The following is an 18,626-nucleotide window of genomic DNA, read 5'->3' as shown; positions in this document are numbered from 1 at the left end:
CTGGTCTCTGTGAGGGCGGAGTCCTGACCCATCCCTGCATCCTTGCCCACTGGCGGGCACAGCGGCCTCATGGCATCTGCACGGCCACCCTTCCTGGTCCCTCACCAGAGCCCCTGGAGCCCCACCCCTGCTCCCCTGTGACACACTGGTCGCCTCTGTGCCCCCCGACGCCCTCCCCTCCTGCGCTCCTTCTCGCTGCCCAGTCTGTCCTGAGCGCTGAGCCAGGCCTGCCCCTGCTCCCCTTTGGCAGCCCCTCCCCACCGCTGCCCCTCCTGGCCTGGCTTCCTGGCCTTCCCTCCTGGTCCTCCTTTCTCACACCCAGCTCGGCTGTTTTGGGCTGAATTGTGTGCCCCAAATTCCAGTTTTGAAGCCCAGACCCCCAGGACCTCAGAATGTAACTGTATTTGGAGATGGGGTCTGTAAAGATGTGATGATGCAAACTGGGGTCTCCAGGGTGGGCCCTAATCCAGGCTGACTGGCGTCCTTAAAAGAGGAGGACATTAGGACCGAGACACGCACAGAGGAAAGGCCACGTGAGGACACGGGAGAAGACGTTGTCTACACGGCATGGAGACAGCCCTCAGGAGAAGCCAGCCCTGCACCTCCTGGATCTGGGATTCCAGCTTCCAGGGTGTCAGACAGTGATGTCTGTTGTCAAAGGCCCCCTGTGCTGTCTGTTACAGCCTCCTGTGCAGACACACCCAACACGTGCAACTTCCCTGTGGCTCCCCCAGGCCCCTGGCTCGCCCCTGCGCCCACAGGCCAGGGAGGGACCCCAGGCTTGGGTGGTGTGTGGGGGAGACCGGCTGTGGATTTCACGAGGGTAGGCGGCGTGTTAACCTAGGGAGACTTCTCAGTGAGCTAGGCGATTGTAAAGAACGCTTTATTGTCATTAAAAAAATGAAGAGACAGCGAAGAGCATCAATGGGCTCCAACATTCAGAAAAGGAGAAACGCCTCCCAGGCTGCAGTGACGTGGACCTTCTTTTCCGTCCGGGGAGCAGCTCCTCCACATGTGGATGCTGACTGTGCTTTTCTGCAGAGACGGGAGAGTTGGCACTGGGCCCTGAGGCGGGGGCCCGGGGTTGGAGGCTGGCCCTACGCGGGTCGCGCCTCTCACCCCGACCCCTGTGCAGGCGGAGCTCCTGCTGTACGTGACTCAGGCCTTTGGCTGCAGGCTGGGCTGGCCGTGCCTTCTGCCTTCTTCTCCGGGAGCCCCTCCAGCTCAGCCCGCGGGGCACCAGGTCAACAGCGTCCTCTCCGGGAGGCCGGTCTGGCTGGACCTTACCGCCTCCCGTGCTGGGGCTCCCGTGCCGGCCTCAGGCCCAGGCCCTGCTCTGAGTAGCATCCTCGGTGGAGGTGACCTGAGGGACTGTTAGCGGCACCTGCAGAAGGTCTCCTGCTGGGAGAGGTGGGCGCTGAGGGGTGCGGTTTCCCTCCAGCATCTGTCACAGGCTCTCCTCCTGGAGACCCTGCATCTGGAGCCTGTCAGGGACAAGAGGCAGGGGGCGGGCCCTGTGCAGAAACCCGGACGCCGGCCTCCTCCTCCTCTTCGAAGGGGACCCCCAAGCCGACCCGGACCTTCCAGGTGGTCCCTGGGGCCCCGCAGGTGTCCTGCGGGGACATCAGCTCAGGGTGGGCATCACCTGCAGTCCACTTGGGTCTGTGAGGGGGGTGGGGGGCAGGTTGTGGTGGCCACGAGACCAGAGGCCGGGAGTGCAGGCGAGGGTGCTCGTGAGCTCGGAGGCTGGCGAGGTCAGCGGGCGGAGGAACAGGCCTGGCACAGGCTGAGCGGCACAAGGGGATGGCCGTGGTCCTACAGGTCTGGGGCGGCCCTGGACGCAGCCCGTCATGAGCACTAGGCGCCCTGGCCGATCATGTTTCTGTAGTCGGGGACGATTGTCCGCTTCAGCTCCACCACCGATGAGAAGATCCACTTCACCTGAGGGGCGGCGGGGGTGAGTACAGGCTGGAGCCCACCCGGGCCACCTCCCAGGGCCTGCCCCCCAGTCCCCGGGCCGATGGACAGCGAGGGGTTCCAGAGGGGACAGGAGACCATGATGGGGACAGTGAGGGAGAGTGTGGGACAGTGAGGGAAGGTGAGGGGACAGTGCGGGGACAGTCAGGAAAGGTGAGGGACCGTGAGGGACAGTGAGGGACAGTGAGGGACAGTCAGGGGACAGTGAGGGGACAGTGAGGGAAAGTGAAAGACCATGAGGGGACAGTGCGGGGACAGTCAGGGAAGGTGAGCTGTCAGTGAGGGGACAGTGAGGAACAGTGAGGGACAGTGAGGGACAGTGAGGGACAGTGGGGGACAGTGAGAGACAGTGAGGGACAGTCAGGGAAGGTGAGGTGTCAGTGAGGGGACAGTGAGGTACAGTGAGGCACCATGAGGGCCAGTGAGGGACCGTGAGGAACAGTGAGGGAGAGTGAGGGACCGAGAGGGACAGTGAGGGACATTGAGGGACAGTGAGGGGACTTGAGGGACAGTGAGGGGACAGTGAGAGGTCAGTGAGTGACCTGAGGGACAGTGAGGGACAGTGGGGGACAGTGAGGCATAGTAGGGGACAGTGAGGGGTCAGTGAGGGACAGTCATGGAAGGTGAGGGGTCAGTGAGGGGACAGTGAGGGGACTTGAGGGACAGTGAGGGACCGGGCCAGGTGCAGACACAGTGGGGACCATGAGGGCACAGCGGGGCCGACCCGCCCACCTTGAAGAGGGTCACGGTGGCGCTGTAACACACGCTGAGCAGGAAGAGGGTGATGAAGATGGAGATGGTTGTCCACAGCCCGTCCAGCTCCCCGTCCTGGGCGTCAGCACAGGCCTCCTCCTCTAGGAGCAGTTCTGCACAGGGAGGGCGGGGTCAGTGCTGCGCCTGTCCCCGGGGGGCGGGGAGGGGCTCATCGGGGCCTCGCAGTGCGGCTCCCATTGTGGCGAGTAGGTGGCGGGATGCCCCGGGTGGGCCAGGCCAGAGGCACCTGAGGACAGTCGCTGGGCACCAGCCCCAGCCCCCCATTCCTCCAGCCTGGGCCCCCGTCTCGGCCTGCCCAGTCTGTCCTGGTCCCTCTCCTGTGCTGTGTGCTGAGCTGGGGTCCTTGTGGGGAGGGTGCCAGGACCCCCTGGCAGGACAGTGGCTCAGGCCCTGGGCTCCTCTCCCGCTGGGGGCCAGACCCGGAGGGCGGGAGGGTCAGCAGAGCACGTGGGCCCTGCCCCTGTTGGGCTCTGTCCCGTGGGTGTTGGAGGGTGGGAACCAGGCTGGGGTCTACGGTGAGGGCTCATGAGACCCAGCTCTGAGGTCGGGTGTGCGTCTGTGCGGCTGCCCTGTGGGAGGGCCCGTGTGCAAGGCCTGCGTGTGTGCACGCGCGTGGGTGTTGTGGTGGGTGCACTGCACACGTGTACGTGGGCAGGTGAGTGCATGTGGATGAAGGCGGTGGTGTGCCGGCTGGTGTGACTCAGTGGGGGGTCTGTTTTCAATGGCTCTGGGCTCGGTGTCCACGGGTGCGTGTGGAGGGTCCCCCCGGGAACTCAGGGCCGCTTGCCTCTGCCCCTTTTGGGTACAGGGATGAGTGTCCCCACGAGTGCCCAGGCCTGGCCCCCGGCAGGGTCAAGCAGGGCAGAGCCACCTGGCCTGAGTGTGGGGGGGGCTGATCTCCCGTGCCCGACCGTGAAGGAGGGCCATCCCCCTACCCCGTGCCGCGTGTGGCCCCCCTCGGGGCACAGAGCCGGCACGCGGACTCTGGAGCCAGGGACAGGAACATGGGGACGAGGACGGCCAGTGTCCCACAGCTTGGGCTGCAACAGGGGCGGGAAGAAGTGGGCACTCATTCTCCTGAGGGTCTCTGGTGGGCTTCTCCCGTTCCAGGCACACACTCGAGCCCCAGCAGCTGCTGGGTGGAGGGCGGCCGGAGCAGCTGTCGCCTCCAGGAGAGGCCCTCCCCGGCCTCGGGCAGCCCCCAAGCGGCCTGCGCAGACCCGCACACTCTGGGTCCGGCCCTGAGTGGGGTCAGCTCTCCCGCATTGCTGCTGACCCCTGTGACCCAGAGCCGGGTCCACCCCTGCCCCTCGCAGGCCCGACGTGCCCCGGGGCTCTGCTCGGAAAGAACCATGACAGCATTGCGGGGCCCAGGGCGGCGCTGGGTGCTTTATTTCACGGCGCCCGGGAGGAATGTACACAGGGCTGGGGCTCAGGCGGCCTCACTGGGCCCTGAGAGCCCAAGGGGGGGGAGGGCTCGCTGGGGCAACAATGCCGTGTGGCTCATTTACCCGAAGACTTGGAGATGGACTTCTGCGTGTTGTGATTGTGTAGAGCCTCGTGCAAAACTACACACGTGTAGGTGTCTCCCTGCTGCCAGCTCTTCTTGTCCACCCTGAGCTTGCTGTACAGGAAGAAGGACCCGTCGGCGTCCAGCTGGGGTGGGGTCGTGCCGTACTTGCCCTCTGACTCTGGCTGCCCGTTTTTCTGCCACTCCACGTCGATGTCGCCCGGGTAGAAGGCGGTGACCATGCAGGTTAAGCTGACCGAGGTCTTGGCCAGCTCCTCCTGCGGTGGGGCCAGTACGTACACCTGTGGCTCCTGGGGCTGCCCTGTGGGGAGAGGTATGGCTGTTAGCACGATGGTCACTGCTCTTGGCCCCAGGGACCCTCCTGCGCCCGTCCACCTGACCCACCTTTGGCCTTGGAGATGCTCCTCACGATGGGGGCCGGGAGGCCTTTGTTGTTGACCTTGCACTTGAACTCCTTTCCCTTCAGCCAGTCCTGGTGTTGGATGGGCAGGGCGCTGACCACACGGTAGGTGCTGTTGAACTGCTCTTCCCTTACCTTCGTCTTGGCCGTGTGCACCGGTACATCGTCCACGTACCAGGAGAACTCGACATCGAGGTCCTCGTGGTCCACGTCAACCACAACGCAGGTGACCTCGGGTGTTTGGGATATTGTGAGGGTGTCCTTGGGTTTCGGGGGGAAGATGAAGACAGACGGTCCTCCTGGGAGCTCAGGCTCTGGTTGGGGAGACACGGTGGGGGTCAGCCCCTGGGTGGACCTCCTCTTGGGCACCCATTCATCCCCTCTCCCAAGCCCCAAGGCCACGCCTGGGCGAGGTCCACCCCAGAGGGGCGTAGCGTGCGGCCGGCTGACTTACCTGGACATTTGGGACACTTGTGGCATTCGGGACACTTGTGGCATTCGGGACACTGGGGACATGGGCCAGGTTTGGGGCTACTGATCACTGCAGAGAACAGACTGGAGGTTAGCAGGGCTGGGCGTAGGGCAGGGCCAGGTTTTGGCAGGTGAGACCTGTGCCTGCCTCTGTGGGCCCAGGGGCTGGGGGAGGCATCCAGCCTTGCCCACAGTGGATCTGCTGGAAACGCCCAGAGGACCCCCTCCCTGAGCCTGGGAGGCCTTCAGGTGAGGGAGAGAGACAGGCCTCCCGTGACACCCTGGGCGGGATTCACCATCCCTGGTGTGCGGTCTGTTCAGGTGGGAAGGCTGACCCCAGGTCTGTCCCGTAGTGGACACCCTCCCTGCACCCGTCCTCTCACCGATGCGCTTGTCCACCTTGGTGCTGCTGGCCGGGTGGGCTACGTTGCAGGTGAAGGTCTTGCCGGACGAGGTGCTGGCAGGCACGGTCACAGTGCTGCTGAGAGAGTACAGCCCCGAGGACCCTCGGACGGATGGGAAGGTGTGCACGCCGCTGGATAGGGCGCCCGAGTTCCAGGTCACGGTCACTGGCTCAGGGAAGTAGCTCGAGACCAGGCAGCCCACGGTCACTGTGGAGCCAGGTGTGCCCCCGCAGGTGGTATCCAGAGGGTAGACTGCCGGGGCCGTGGTGGAGGCTGTGAGAGAGGAGGCCGTGTGACTGCCAGGGCCTCACCCCTGCGAGGGTCCAGGCAGGGCATCAGGTGTGCAGGCCTGGGGCATTGCTGAGCCCAGCAACCATGTGCTTCCAGTGTGTCTGAAGACCAGCCGCCCGGCATGGCTGTCTCCCACCCCAGGTATCTGCGTCTGCAGCTGTGGGCTCCAGACCCACCTGGGGGCCAGTACTGGGTGACCACCTGGATTAGAGACCCCTGGGGCCCCTACCCTCCTGTGGGTGTCTGGCCTGATCAGGCCCTTGGTCTGAGCCCTGACCAGTGGCTACTGCTCCCGGAGCCCACTGCTCTGCTGCCGCAGCCTGTCAAGGCCTCTGCCACCCACTGCCCTGCTCCGCTCCTGTCCCCTTGTCCTGCCCTGCTCTTTGCCACCCAGGGCCCGTGTGTTCCGTATCAGCTCTGCCCATCGGCATCCCTGGGAGCCTTGCACCACCCCTAGCCTTCTCCTCCTGCAGGGTGCCAACACACCAAGTTGCATTCCCCGGCTGGACCTGTCCCCTGTGACCCTGCTCTGCTCAGCCCAGGTATGCAGACCCGTCTGAGCCCCAAAAGAGCCCCTCATTTCCCCTCTACCAGGTCCGCTGCCCTGCCAACCCCACCTCGCTTTAGCACGTTCACCCCTCCTGTCCCAGCTCCTACAGTCTCCTGGAAGAGGGTTGGGACCCTGGGTACAAGAACTGCGGCCAACTGGATCCCCTCAGGGTCGCCCGTGCCCCTTCAGCCCCAGAGACCTGCACTCCACCCGGAGACCAGGTTCCCTCTCCACCTGGCCTTGCCATCCACAAAGCTCCTCCCAGCAGACCAGGGCTCCCTTTTCCTTGGCCTCTCTTCCCCTGACTCTAGGGCACCTGGGGCAGGCCCTGCCTTCCTAGCCCCAGCTGCCCTGCACATCTCTGCCTGCTCCCCTGAGCTCCCCCTGTGCCCGGCCTTACCAGCCCCCTGAGCTCCAGCAGAAAGGCTGCTCTGCTTTCTCTGTGCACTCAGGTTCCCCTCCTCTAGAGGTTCCCTCACCTGCCTCCAGCCCCTCATCCTGGCCCCTCAGCTGAGCCCGGGCTTCCTGTCCATCGAGTGTCTAGCCTCTGCCCATTTGAGCTCCGGTTCACCATCTCAGGCCTGAGTCCTCCCTGCCCTTGTGTCCCTTCTACCCGGCCCTGGGCCCTCAGCACAGTCCAGGGGGACCCCCAGCCCGATGTCCTGTAGGACTCCCTGCTCCGTCCCCACTGCCAGCTGCCCTGCGTCCTGCCCTCCCAACCCCCTTGGCTCAGGTCTCTGGGCTCAGCTCACGGATGCTGTGTCCTCATGTCACCTGCTCACCGGCGTCGGACTGACCACTGTCACTGCAGCGCTGGGCCCACAGCACGAAATGGCCCTTGCACCCTATGACACTTGCCTACTCACCTGCTCACCCCAGTACCTGGTTGGCTGAGGTCCTGGACAGGTCCCTATCCTCCCAAACCCCTGCTCACTTGCACAAGATCTCCCTGTTCCCCAAAGCTCATGGGGCAGCAGCTTACTCTTCCACCCACCATGCTCAGCTGAAGAAAATCTACCTGCTCCCCCAAAGCTCCCAGGCCGCCCCCTGCCCTCCCAGTCCCAGGCTCACCTACACCAGCTCTACCTGCTCCCCCAAAGCTCCCAGGCAGCCCCCTGCCCTCCCAGGCCCAGGCTCACCTACAGCAGCTCTACCTGCTCCCCCAAAGCTCCCGGGCAGCCCCCTGACCTCCCAGCCCCAGGCTCACCTACACCAGCTCTACCTGCTCCCCCAAAGCTCCCGGGCAGCCCCCTGACCTCCCAGCCCCAGGCTCACCTGCACAAGCTCTACCTGCTCCCCCAAAGCTCCCAGGCAGCCCCCGGCCCTCCCAGCCCCGTGCTCACCGAAACCAGCTCTACCTGCTCCCCCAAAGCTCCCGGGCAGCCCCCTGACCTCCCAGCCCCAGGCTCACCTACACCAGCTCTACCTGCTCCCCCAAAGCTCCCGGGCAGCCCCCTGACCTCCCAGCCCCAGGCTCACCTACACCAGCTCTACCTGCTCCCCCAAAGCTCCCGGGCAGCCCCCTGACCTCCCAGCCCCAGGCTCACCTACACCAGCTCTACCTGCTCCCCCAAAGCTCCCGGGCAGCCCCCTGACCTCCCAGCCCCAGGCTCACCTGCACAAGCTCTACCTGCTCCCCCAAAGCTCCCAGGCAGCCCCCTGCCCTCCCAGTCCCAGGCTCACCTACACCAGCTCTACCTGCTCCCCTAAAGCTCCCAGGCAGCCCCCTGACCTCCCAGTCCCAGGCTCACCTACACCAGCTCTACCTGCTCCCCTAAAGCTCCCAGGCAGCCCCCTGCCCTCCCAGTCCCAGGCTCACCTACACCAGCTCTACCTGCTCCCCTAAAGCTCCCAGGCAGCCCCCTGCCCTCCCAGTCCCAGGCTCACCTATACTAGCTCTACCTGCTCCCCCAAAGCTCCCAGGCAGCCCCCTGCCCTCCCAGCCCCAGGCTCACCTACACCAGCTCTACCTGCTCCCCTAAAGCTCCAGGCAGCCCCCTGCCCTCCCCGTCCCCTGCTTACCTGCTGCCACCCTGCCACTTGTCCCTGGAGCTCTGGCCCTCAGCACCCATGCCCTCTGGCCCACCCCCGGGCCCTCATCCTAGTGCAGCTCCACTCCTGCCTCCTTTCTTTCCTGGGGCTGAGCTCTCTTTCCTGGAGTCTCTAGGTGCCCACCCTGTCTCCGGCACACTCTCCCTTGGCAGAGACCCTGTCCCACCGTGGGCCCCTCCCAGAGGAGCTCCTGGCCTTCCGAGCTTCACCCTCCTCTCTCTCCCACCACCCGCGGGATCCTCCTTGGTCGCTTCTCCCTCCAGTTGCCGGGTCACCTGCCCTCTGCCTCCCCGCTCCCTGCCCCCAGCCCCTGCTCCCGGCCCTCAGGCCCTGGCTCCGCTCGCCCCTCGTGTAGCCTGTGCAGCTGCGTGCTCAGCCTCTGTGCGGCCAGCTCTGCACACACAGGAGCCCAGGCCAGCCCTGCCTGCTGTGCTCCCAGCACTCCCGCTGCCCTGGGCCCCGGCGCCAGCCCAGAGCCCACCGCCACCCCGGCTGCCACTGCCCTGAGATCCAAGCCGGCCCCACTGTCCTGGGCAGGACCCTCAGCCACCCCCCACCCCCAACACGGGGGGCCTTTCCTTCCCCTGTGCCGAGCCAGCGTCCTCCCTCTGTCCTTGCTCAGACCACCTGTCCATCCTGGCCTCGTCCTCAGCCCCAGCCCCTGTGCCCGCAGCCCATCCTGCTGAGTGAAGCCCTGAGGCTCCCATCCCCATGCCTATTATGTTCCTTGAAGGCCCAGCAGCCCCGCCGAGCTCTGCCACCCCTGGGTTTCCAGCCTTGTTGGTGTGGACATGCCCCTGCCCGGCTCCCTAGTCCCTGCCCTGGGCCAGCACTGTGACCCCTGGGCAGCCCGCCTTCCCTGTGCCCGCTTGGCTGTTGCAGCCACTCTGTGGGGTCCCCGAGGCCAGTCTTCCCTCCGTGGCTCCCATTCCACTCCTTTGTCCTGATCCTCTCAGACCCCACTCACCAAGTGTTGGGGTGGTGGACTCGCTCCCCTGCAGCCCAGGGCTCCACGCCCCCTCCCTGCTCTGGCCCCAGGAGCATGTGGCTCTTCAGGGCTGTGCTCTGTCTGCAGCCCTACTTCCTAGGACTGGTAACCAGTTCCTGGAAGTGTGAACTCCTTGACCACAACCCTGCAAACACTAAGAACAGGACTGAAACCCAGCGGCATGGCTTGCTTCCTGAAGTTCCCTTTTCTTCTGGGTGGTTTCTGTCTCAGAGGGCTTGGGGGAGTCCCGATGCCACAGAGATGCATTATTTTGGTGTGTGTGTTGTGGTGAGTGGGGCCCAGGGACCCAGGGGACAGAGTGGGAACCCCAGCCATCACGGCTCCACCCTCCTGAGGGAATATGCCTGCTCGGCCCACAGCACCCTGGGTAATAGGCCCCTCGCCTGAGCCTTCTGGGCCTCCAAACTCTGGTGGGCACCACTCCCACCTCCTCCAGCACAGATCCCCAGGGCATCCTGCCTGCCTCTGGAGCAGATCCCCAGAGAGTGTCGGTGTGAGGGGGCCGAGCAGAGCAGGGCTGTGCCCTTGACCTTGTGTGAATTGCTCTACTGCCCCTCTCATGTTCTATTTGAACCAAACTGGACAGGCTTGTCTCTGGACAAGCCTCAGAGTTGCCCAGTCCTGGGTTTTCTATGCCCGACCTCCACAGGCTTCATGGTCCGTGTTGGAGTCCATGGGAGGCCTGGTCTCCCAGCGCAGATGGCAGCTCTCAGAAGGGCCTTCGCCACAAATGGACTCTCCTGTCAACAGAGTCTGGGCACTTGTATGCTGGGAAGGAGGCCACCGGGCCCAGAAGAATGGTCTTAACTGCTCACAGGTCCTCAAAGAGGCCAAGAGGGTCACTCACCGCCCCTAGTTTCCTCCTTTTTGTACCTTTCCTAATAATCGAAACCTTTTCTTCCTGTTATTGGCCACCCGGTTTTTCCTTTCTGTGAAGGACCCACTGCTCACATTTCTTTCTTTTCATTGGTTGCTGAGTGCTCTTTGTATATGAAGGAGTCCTGCCCTGTGTCACATGTGCTCATGTGCTCTGCCCCGTTTCTGTTGCACTAGAGACCCTTGTGGGCGGGCTTCTCCAGCTCTTTACCCTCAGGAGGAGGCTCAGCCCATGCCCACCACTGTGCTTGGCCAGCCGGCCCTCTCCCTGGTGCCTGTGGCTCCTGTCTTTGTGGCTTCCAGCTTTCTTCTCGAGGATGGTGGTGGCTAGCCCCAGACAGCTCTCGCTTGCTCATCAGGATGTCCGGGCTGGTGGGACGGGGCCTGAGGACTGGCCTGTCTGTGTGAGCTCAGTGGGTGGATGGCTGGGTGGTGACTGGGGCCCCAGGAGGCTGATGCCGGCTTTCACCCTGGTGCTTGTGCAGCTGTGTTCCTGCGGCCTCCTGCACTGACCGCTGAATGAGCCCCTCAGGGTTTGCCCACGGGGATGGGGATTGTTGCTTTTACCTTTGTGCGGGGAGGAGCGGTGAGTCTGGGCTGGAGGCCAGTGGCGCAGGCGTGGTGGAGCCTGAACCGGGGTCTCTGTGGGCATTGAAGGACTCTTGAGGTGGAGCCTGGCTGGACATTTGGGTCCTCGAGGCCCAGAGCTGCCCTCTGCCCCCTTCCCTCTGGCCCCTTGTCCACGTCCTCGGGGGGGGCACCTCCTGCTCCCAAGCTACCACAGGCACCTTCCCCAAGGTACGCTCAGGTGGCATGGGATTCTTTAATGAACTTTACTAGGAAAAGTTAGGAGACAGAGGTTGAACTGATTCCTGTGCTGGGCCCATCTATCTCGTACCTCAAATCACCCCTGAGATATGTGGACCCCAAGAAGTCTTTATTGGTAGGATGTAGGGCAATGTCCCTCTTCTGTAGCTCCTTCAGGCTGGTGCTGGGCTCATGGACCCTCCCTACTGGGGCCACAGAACTCTCACTGCCTTGTTAAGGGGCCCCAGGGTGAGTTCTGCTACCACGCTGACAGGATGTGTTTCAGGGAGCGGCTGAAATCCCTGCATCACCATCATCTTGACATGGAATTGCCGTAATCTAGAGGAGACAAATCTTTCTAAGACGATAAACAGACAAGAGGAGAAGAGGAAAGATAGAGGTTCAAGGTCCTATGAGTGGTAGGAACCGAGAGAACCAGGACCAGGTGAGAGCCACCCCTGGGATGCCTGCTCCCTGAGTTGAGAGGCCTCAGATAAGAAGCCCTGAGTATCTTTTTGGACTTGACCTGTTTGGTTTACCCAAAGCCAGCGCTGTTCCTTTAACATGGCGCACATTCCCCCTTGGGCCGCGGCTAGCACGTTGATGGCCTTCTCAGGGGTCACTGTATCTGCAGAGATGTGGTTAGGGATAGGTTCTAGCTCCCTCTTTTCTTTAGCCTCAGTTAGGGTCAAAATAAGGGGTTGCTCAGGGTCTCCTAATCATAATATGGCCCCAAGGAAGCTCAGAAGATCTCTCCCCAGCAGTGGGGTGGGGCTTCCGGGGACAACCAGAAAGGCATGCGAGCTCAAACGCTGTTGAAGCTGGCAAACGAGAGGCTCAGTGAAGTAACGGGTGAGAGGCTTTCCATCGACACCAGTTACAACGCAGCTTTTAGAGGAAAGAGGCCCAGCGTGAGAAATCAGGACAGAGTAAGAGGCTCCCGTATAGACTAAAAAGTTGATCTTCCTACCTGCCACGTCAAGGATGCCCAGGGCCCCTTGATGGAGACGGACATCTCGTTGGGGGGAGCTGCCAGAATCCCTGGGCTGACTCAGTTGTCCAGCATGGCCATCCCAGGAGCAGGAACCTCCCTTCCCCTTCGGGACCGAGGGCAGTCCCACCCTGATGACTGTCTGCTTGCAGACTGGGCATGGCCTGGGGGGCTCCTTCTGGCATTCATGGGTCCAATGGCCAGTCGACTTGCATTTGAAGCATTCCCCTTTCCTGGTCTTACTTCCGGACTGATGGTTGAACTTTCCTGTGTCCTTTGGGTTCTCCCGAGGTTGCAAAACATGGCTGACAGCAAGGGCTGTCAGCTGAGCTTGAGCTTTGACCTGCCTTTACTCATGCTGGGTTCGTTCTTCCCCCTCCGGCTGGTCTTGATTATTAAATCCCCAAAGACCACCTCTACGAGTTGGTGCATAGGCCTAATTGTGACTTTTGGGGTTTTTGCCTAATATCAGGGGCAGACTGGCTGATGAAATGTTGTCCCAGCAGGGACTGACCCTCAGGAGTGAAGGGGCCTATGTTAGTAAATTTTCTAAACACCTCCACAAGCCATCATGAAGAAGAGCTGCGTTTTCTTCTTTCTCTTGGGTCACTTCCTTGACCTTTTCATGGCTGACTGGCTTCCTAAAGTACTTTCTCGTTCCTTCTGATAGGCATTGGACCATGTGGCTCCTGGCCTTCGTTCCCCCACTGCCCACCACCCCTGGGAACTATAATCCCAAACAGGCTCTTGATGGGGGACTGTGTTCCCACCCCCATCATAAATGTAGAGTTGGTGCCTGGCGAGCTGGTCAGCATGCCCCTGGTCTGCTGTCCAAATCCTTTGTTTCTCCTCATGGGTACAGTAGGTAGACAATACTATTTGGAGGTCTTTCCAAGTTAAATCAAAGGCCGGAGTTAGTGCTTGAAGTCCTTCAGCAAACCTACTAGGGTCTTTAGAAAATCGGCCCAGTCTTGGTTGCATTGGGCTAAAGCGGGTAGGGAGAAGGGCACGTGGACTCTGATTGTGCCTTTGCCATTTGCCCCTTGCCCAGAGGGCATAATCTCCCCGATCCTAGATGGTGGGAAGTTCCACTGCAGGTTACCCAGTAAGACTAGCTTTTCCATCCTGGGGTACCAGTGGGCGTGGAGGGGCACAGGGAGGCTGGGCTTGGGTTTGGTTTTGGTCAGGGACATATGGAGAAGTAGGGCGCTCAGAGTAGGAGAGGTTTGCTCTCCCCGCAAGAGTCGTGCAGGGTTAAAGGAGGGTCATCTAGGATGTCGGGGGAGCTCTTTGACTCCCTAGGCCTCTGATTTTAGGAGCCGCACAGAGCGGGATTCGGGGAAAGGGCCACGAAGGCCTGGACACAGGGAACCTCAGTCTATTTTCAAACCTGGGCCAATAAAGATCCAATTGCAAGATAGTATTATAATTCTGGGCCATTTCTCTCCATCCCCCCAACTCATATAAACGCCAGGTGGTGTTACAGTAAAACTCAAGTTTTTCCTTTCTTAGCCCCACTCAATTAACAAGCTTCCAGTTCTTAAGGATCCATCCCAGATGTGTGTCTTCTGGTTTAGAAGGGGTCCTCCCATGCTGAGCCACCTGCGGCCAAGAACGAAGAGGCTCTCCTAGGAATTCACTCCGGCGGGCCAGAAACGTGTACCACGAGGCTTCAATCTGGAAGGGGTCCAGGGCTTCCCCTAGATCCCCCTCGATTCTGAACCAGACATCTCTGGTGGAACGTACTTTCCTGCACAGGCAGTCCTCCCATATTGCCTGGGGAGGACCTTTTGATTAGGGCAGAGTGGTTGCCAGGACTTTCCTTAGGGATGATATTTTGACTATATCCTTTGCTGGGGTGTATCGCCCTGGACCGGGCATCTAGAAGATTCAGGACGTGGGCTGCGTGGAATCGACCAACCCAAAGTCTTTTGCTGGGAGGGAATAAGTTGCCAAGGCCTGAAGAGAAGGGGTTCCAAGAGATGAAGAAAAGAACTCTTGGAGGAATTGGAGTTGGATGCAATGTAAGGTGGCATGGAGGTCAGGGCCTGAGGGTCGGAGGTGTCAGTATTCCTGTAAGGGGTCAGTGGACAGAGGGCGAGGTGGGTGACCAGGAACACAAGAGTCCAAGATCACTCGCCCTGTTTTCCTAGCAGCTAAAATAAGTCCTACACAGACCTGTGAATTCTACCTACATAGCACAACGCTTGGCAAGGATGGGGGAAGTGAAGAAGAGACCCCTGTGCAAGTAAGGTAGGAAAGAAAGCCCCAGAAGAGGATCCCAAACGGAATTAGGAGAAAGGCTCATGAGGCTCCTTCATGGCTGGAGAACGTGTTTCTATCAGGCCCTGGGGGATGGTGTCCACTGTCACTCAGAGTGTGACTTGAAGCTATGTGGCTTGGGGAAACCCCAGCCATCCTCCAAAAAGGGAAAGCATAACACGATGGATGGACTGAGATCATGGCCCGAGAGTCTTAGAAAAGGCAGAGTGTGGAAGGCGGAGAGAGAACTCAGGGGTCTCTAGCTGCAGCTGCACGAGGCCTGCGATCTACCTTGAATCTGGGGATCCGAATCACGGCACCCAAATGAATCTGGTGGTGGAGTGGCTGGAACATGGACCTTGGTCCTTGTCTTCTTTGAAGAAAGAATTTAGGAAAGAGACCAAGATTGTGAAATGGAGACTGTGTTTACTAGAAGGAAGGTAAGAGTGGAAGAGCACACGGGGAACTTGGAGTGAGTCATGTGCCGTAGGGTGGCTTGGGTTGCTTACATGGGGACGGTTTTCCAGGTGGTCTCTGGCCAATCATCTTGAAGTGTCAGCAGGAGAGTGGTTGCAGCTGCTCAGCCTGGAGCCCATCTCTCTCCTATGTCAGGACGAGGGCACGGGGGATGGGGGCGGGTGCTGCAGGGCTGATTTGGCCACACTGCGGACCCCTTGGGAAGCGCCTTCTGCTGTGGGACCCTGCCTCACAGCCTAGGGCCCTGCCTGCAGCCCCGAAAACTCCTCTGGCCTCTCCCCAGAAGGTCTGCTCTGCATCCTCATTCTGCACGAACGGGGCCTGGGGGTGGACAGCAGGGAGGGTGGGCACGGGACAGGAGCAGGGCATGGGGGGCAGCGCACTTGGACCTGGGGGCACGGAGGGCGGGACTGAGCCTGGGGAGTGAGCCCTTGGCTTGGTTGGGCTGGACTCAGACGCTGGATTGGGCTGGTGGGGACGCTGAGTCCGACATGTGGCTCTGGGCTCCAGCATGGGCTGGGCCCTGGGCTCCAGGCAATCACTGTGTTTCAGGGGTTGTTCAGTCAGAACCGGTGTGGGCCCAAGCGCAGGAGCCTGGGAGAAGCCTGGGGTGGTCAGCACCCATGCCCAGCCCAGGTCTCTCTGTGGAGGGAACAGATGCTCTTCTGGGACTTGCCCCAAAGTGGGGTGGGGTGGGGCTGTGATAGGCGGGCCCCCTGTTGCTTTTGACCTTGGGGCTGAGCTGGGGCCTCTGGGCGCTCGTGTGGTGTGTCTGTGTGTGTGTGTAAGACACAGATGAAGGTGTATGGTGGTGAGGTGAGACACTGACAGGTGTGTGTGGAGCTCATGGTCTGGGGGGGCTCTAGGGGTCAGGAGGCAGCGGGAGGCTGATCTCAGGCTCACACAGGGGCAACCCGAGGGGCTCAAGGGCAGGCATCGCCACTGGGCTTCGGGGTGCTCGGGGGGCATGGAGAGGTGAGGGATGCCGTGTGGTGTGGCACTGCTGGGGGGTGAGGGTGGGAGCCCTGGGGCCCAGTGTGGGGCAGTTCTTGAGGGACCCAGAGGCAGCCGTGCCAGGGACGGTGTTCAGTTACGAGGCCGTGGGGGCGGCCCTCGTGTGACCACTCTGGCATTCCTGCGGGGCGGGCCCGCTAGCGGCTGATCGTTGGTCAGGGGGATGGAAATGAGGGACAGGGCTCAGGGCTGGGCAGGCTGTGCTGCCCTCAGGCAAGTTCAGCTTCTTGGTTATATGTTTAGGGGGAGGGAAACGCAGGGTGTGGGGTGATCCCCAAGTCCCTCACCTGGAATCCCCATGGAGCCCAGCAGGCAGAGGGGCTCCTGTGCCAGCGTGCCCAGCGTGCCTGGCAGGGTCCCTGAGGGCCAGATTTTCTCCTGGACACTGCTGTCCACCCCTCGGCCGTCCTGTTTGCCGCCCCTCCCAGCCTCCCCGTTTGGTGCAGGGCCCCCTGAGCGATGCAGTCCCTTCCCTGCATACCATTCTCTCTGTGTCTGCCTCTGTCTGTCTCTCTCTCTCCCATAGGAAGCTGGACCGGCATATCGGATGGCCTTGGGGCACAGTGTCCATGCTGACCAGACCCTGGATTGTGGTCTGGGGGGCTGTCCAGCTGAGCCTCGGCCTGGGGCTGTCGAGTGGCGGCCTCCTCCCCTCACCCTGAAAGGCTGCAACAAAATTAAGCGTGGCTTCCAACAGCCCAAGGCTGCGTCCCCGCGTCCCCCCCTGAAATGCCGGCCTGAGGGAGCCCAGCACGGCCAGAACCCGACCCAGACGCCGGCCCACTTTTTTGGAGCTTTTACTGAGAAGGGCCGACAGCTGTGGATCCTGACTCTGCCCTCTGGGGAGGGTTGTGTCTCCTCTGAGGTGGAATCACCAGGAGGGATGGGTCCCTGGTCTCTGTGAGGGCGGAGTCCTGACCATCCCTGCATCCTTGCCCACTGGCGGGCACAGCGGCCTCATGGCATCTGCACGGCCACCCTTCCTGGTCCCTCACCGGAGCCCCTGGAGCCCCACCCCTGCTCCCCTGTGACACACTGGTCACCTCTGTGCCCCCGGATGCCCTCCACTCCTGCTCTCCTTCTCGCTGCCCAGTCTGTCCTGAGCGCTGAGCCAGGCCTGCCCCTGCTCCCCTTTGGCAGCCCCTCCCCACCGCTGCCCCTCCTGGCCTGGCTTCCTGGCCTTCCCTCCTGGTCCTCCTTTCTCGCACCCAGCTCGGCTGTTTTGGGCTGAATTGTGTGCCCCAAATTCCAGTTTTGAAGCCCAGACCCCCAGGACCTCAGAATGTAACTGTATTTGGAGATGGGGTCTGTAAAGATGTGATGATGCAAACTGGGGTCTCCAGGGTGGGCCCTAATCCAGGCTGACTGGCGTCCTTAAAAGAGGAGGACATTAGGACAGAGACACGCACAGAGGGACAGCCACGTGAGGACACGGGAGAAGACGTTGTCTACACGGCACGGAGACAGCCCTCAGGAGAAGCCAGCCCTGCACCTCCTGGATCTGGGATTCCAGCTTCCAGGGTGTCAGACAGTGATGTCTGTTGTCAAAGGCCCCCTGTGCTGTCTGTTACAGCCTCCTGTGCAGACACACCCAACACGTGCGACTTCCCTGTGGCTCCCCCAGGCCCCTGGCTCGCCCCTGTGCCCACAGGCCAGGGGGGGAACCCCAGGCTTGGGTGGTGTGTGGGGGAGACCGGCTGTGGATTTCACGAGGGTAGGTGGTGTGTTAACCTAGGGAGACTTCTCAGCGAGCTAGGCGATTGTAAAGAACGCTTTATTGTCATTAAAAAAATGAAGAGACAGCGAAGAGCATCAACGGGCTCCAACATTCAGAAAAGGAGAAACGCCTCCCAGGCTGCAGTGACATGGACCTTCTTTTCCGTCCGGGGAGCAGCTCCTCCACATGCGGATGCTGACTGTGCTTTTCCGCAGAGACGGGAGAGTTGGTACTGGGCCCTGAGGCGGGGGCCCGGGGTTGGAGGCTGGCCCTACGCGGGTCGCGCCTCTCACCCCCACACCGGTGCAGGCGGAGCTCCTGCTGTACGTGACTCAGGCCTTTGGCTGCAGGATGGGCTGGCCGTGCCTTCTGCCTTCTTCTCCGGGAGCCCCTCCAGCTCAGCCCGCAGGGCGCCAGGTCAACAGCGTCCTCTCCGAGAGGCCGGTCTGGCTGGACCTCACCACCTCCCGTGCTGGGGCTCCTGCGGCGGCCTCGGGCCCAGGACCTGATCTGAGCAGCGTCCTCGGTGGAGGTGACCTGAGGGACCGTTAGCGGCACCTGCAGAAGGTCTCCTGCTGGGAGAGGTGGGCGCTGAGGGGTGCGGTTTCCCTCCAGCATCTGTCACAGGCTCTCCTCCTGGAGACCCTGCATCTGGAGCCTGTCAGGGACAAGAGGCAGGGGGCGGGCCCTGTGCAGAAACCCGGACGCCGGCCTCCTCCTCCTCTTCGAAGGGGACCCCCAAGCCGACCCGGGCCTTCCAGGTGGTCCCTGGGGCCCCGCAGGTGTCCTGCGGGGACATCAGCTCAGGGTGGGCATCACCTGCAGTCCACTTGGGTCTGTGAGGGGGGTGGGGGGCAGGTTGTGGTGGCCACGAGACCAGAGGCCGGGAGTGCAGGCGAGGGTGCTCGTGAGCTCGGAGGCTGGCGAGGTCAGCGGGCGGAGGAACAGGCCTGGCACAGGCTGAGCGGCACAAGGGGATGGCCGTGGTCCTACAGGTCTGGGGCGGCCCTGGACGCAGCCCGT

The 18,626-nt window shown here is 61.9% G+C and overlaps 1 pseudogene; it reads right to left on the bottom strand.

Moving 5' to 3' along the window:
- Window positions 1-1,857: 1,857 nt before the first annotated feature.
- Window positions 1,858-18,402, bottom strand: LOC132489326 (immunoglobulin heavy constant gamma 4-like; annotated as a pseudogene).
- Between the last annotated feature and the right edge of the window lie 224 nt (window positions 18,403-18,626).

Source organism: Mesoplodon densirostris, chromosome 4, assembly GCF_025265405.1.
Source record: "Mesoplodon densirostris isolate mMesDen1 chromosome 4, mMesDen1 primary haplotype, whole genome shotgun sequence".
NCBI classification, from domain to species: Eukaryota; Metazoa; Chordata; class Mammalia; order Artiodactyla; family Ziphiidae; genus Mesoplodon; species Mesoplodon densirostris.
This window is presented reverse-complemented; position numbering and strand designations above follow the sequence as displayed.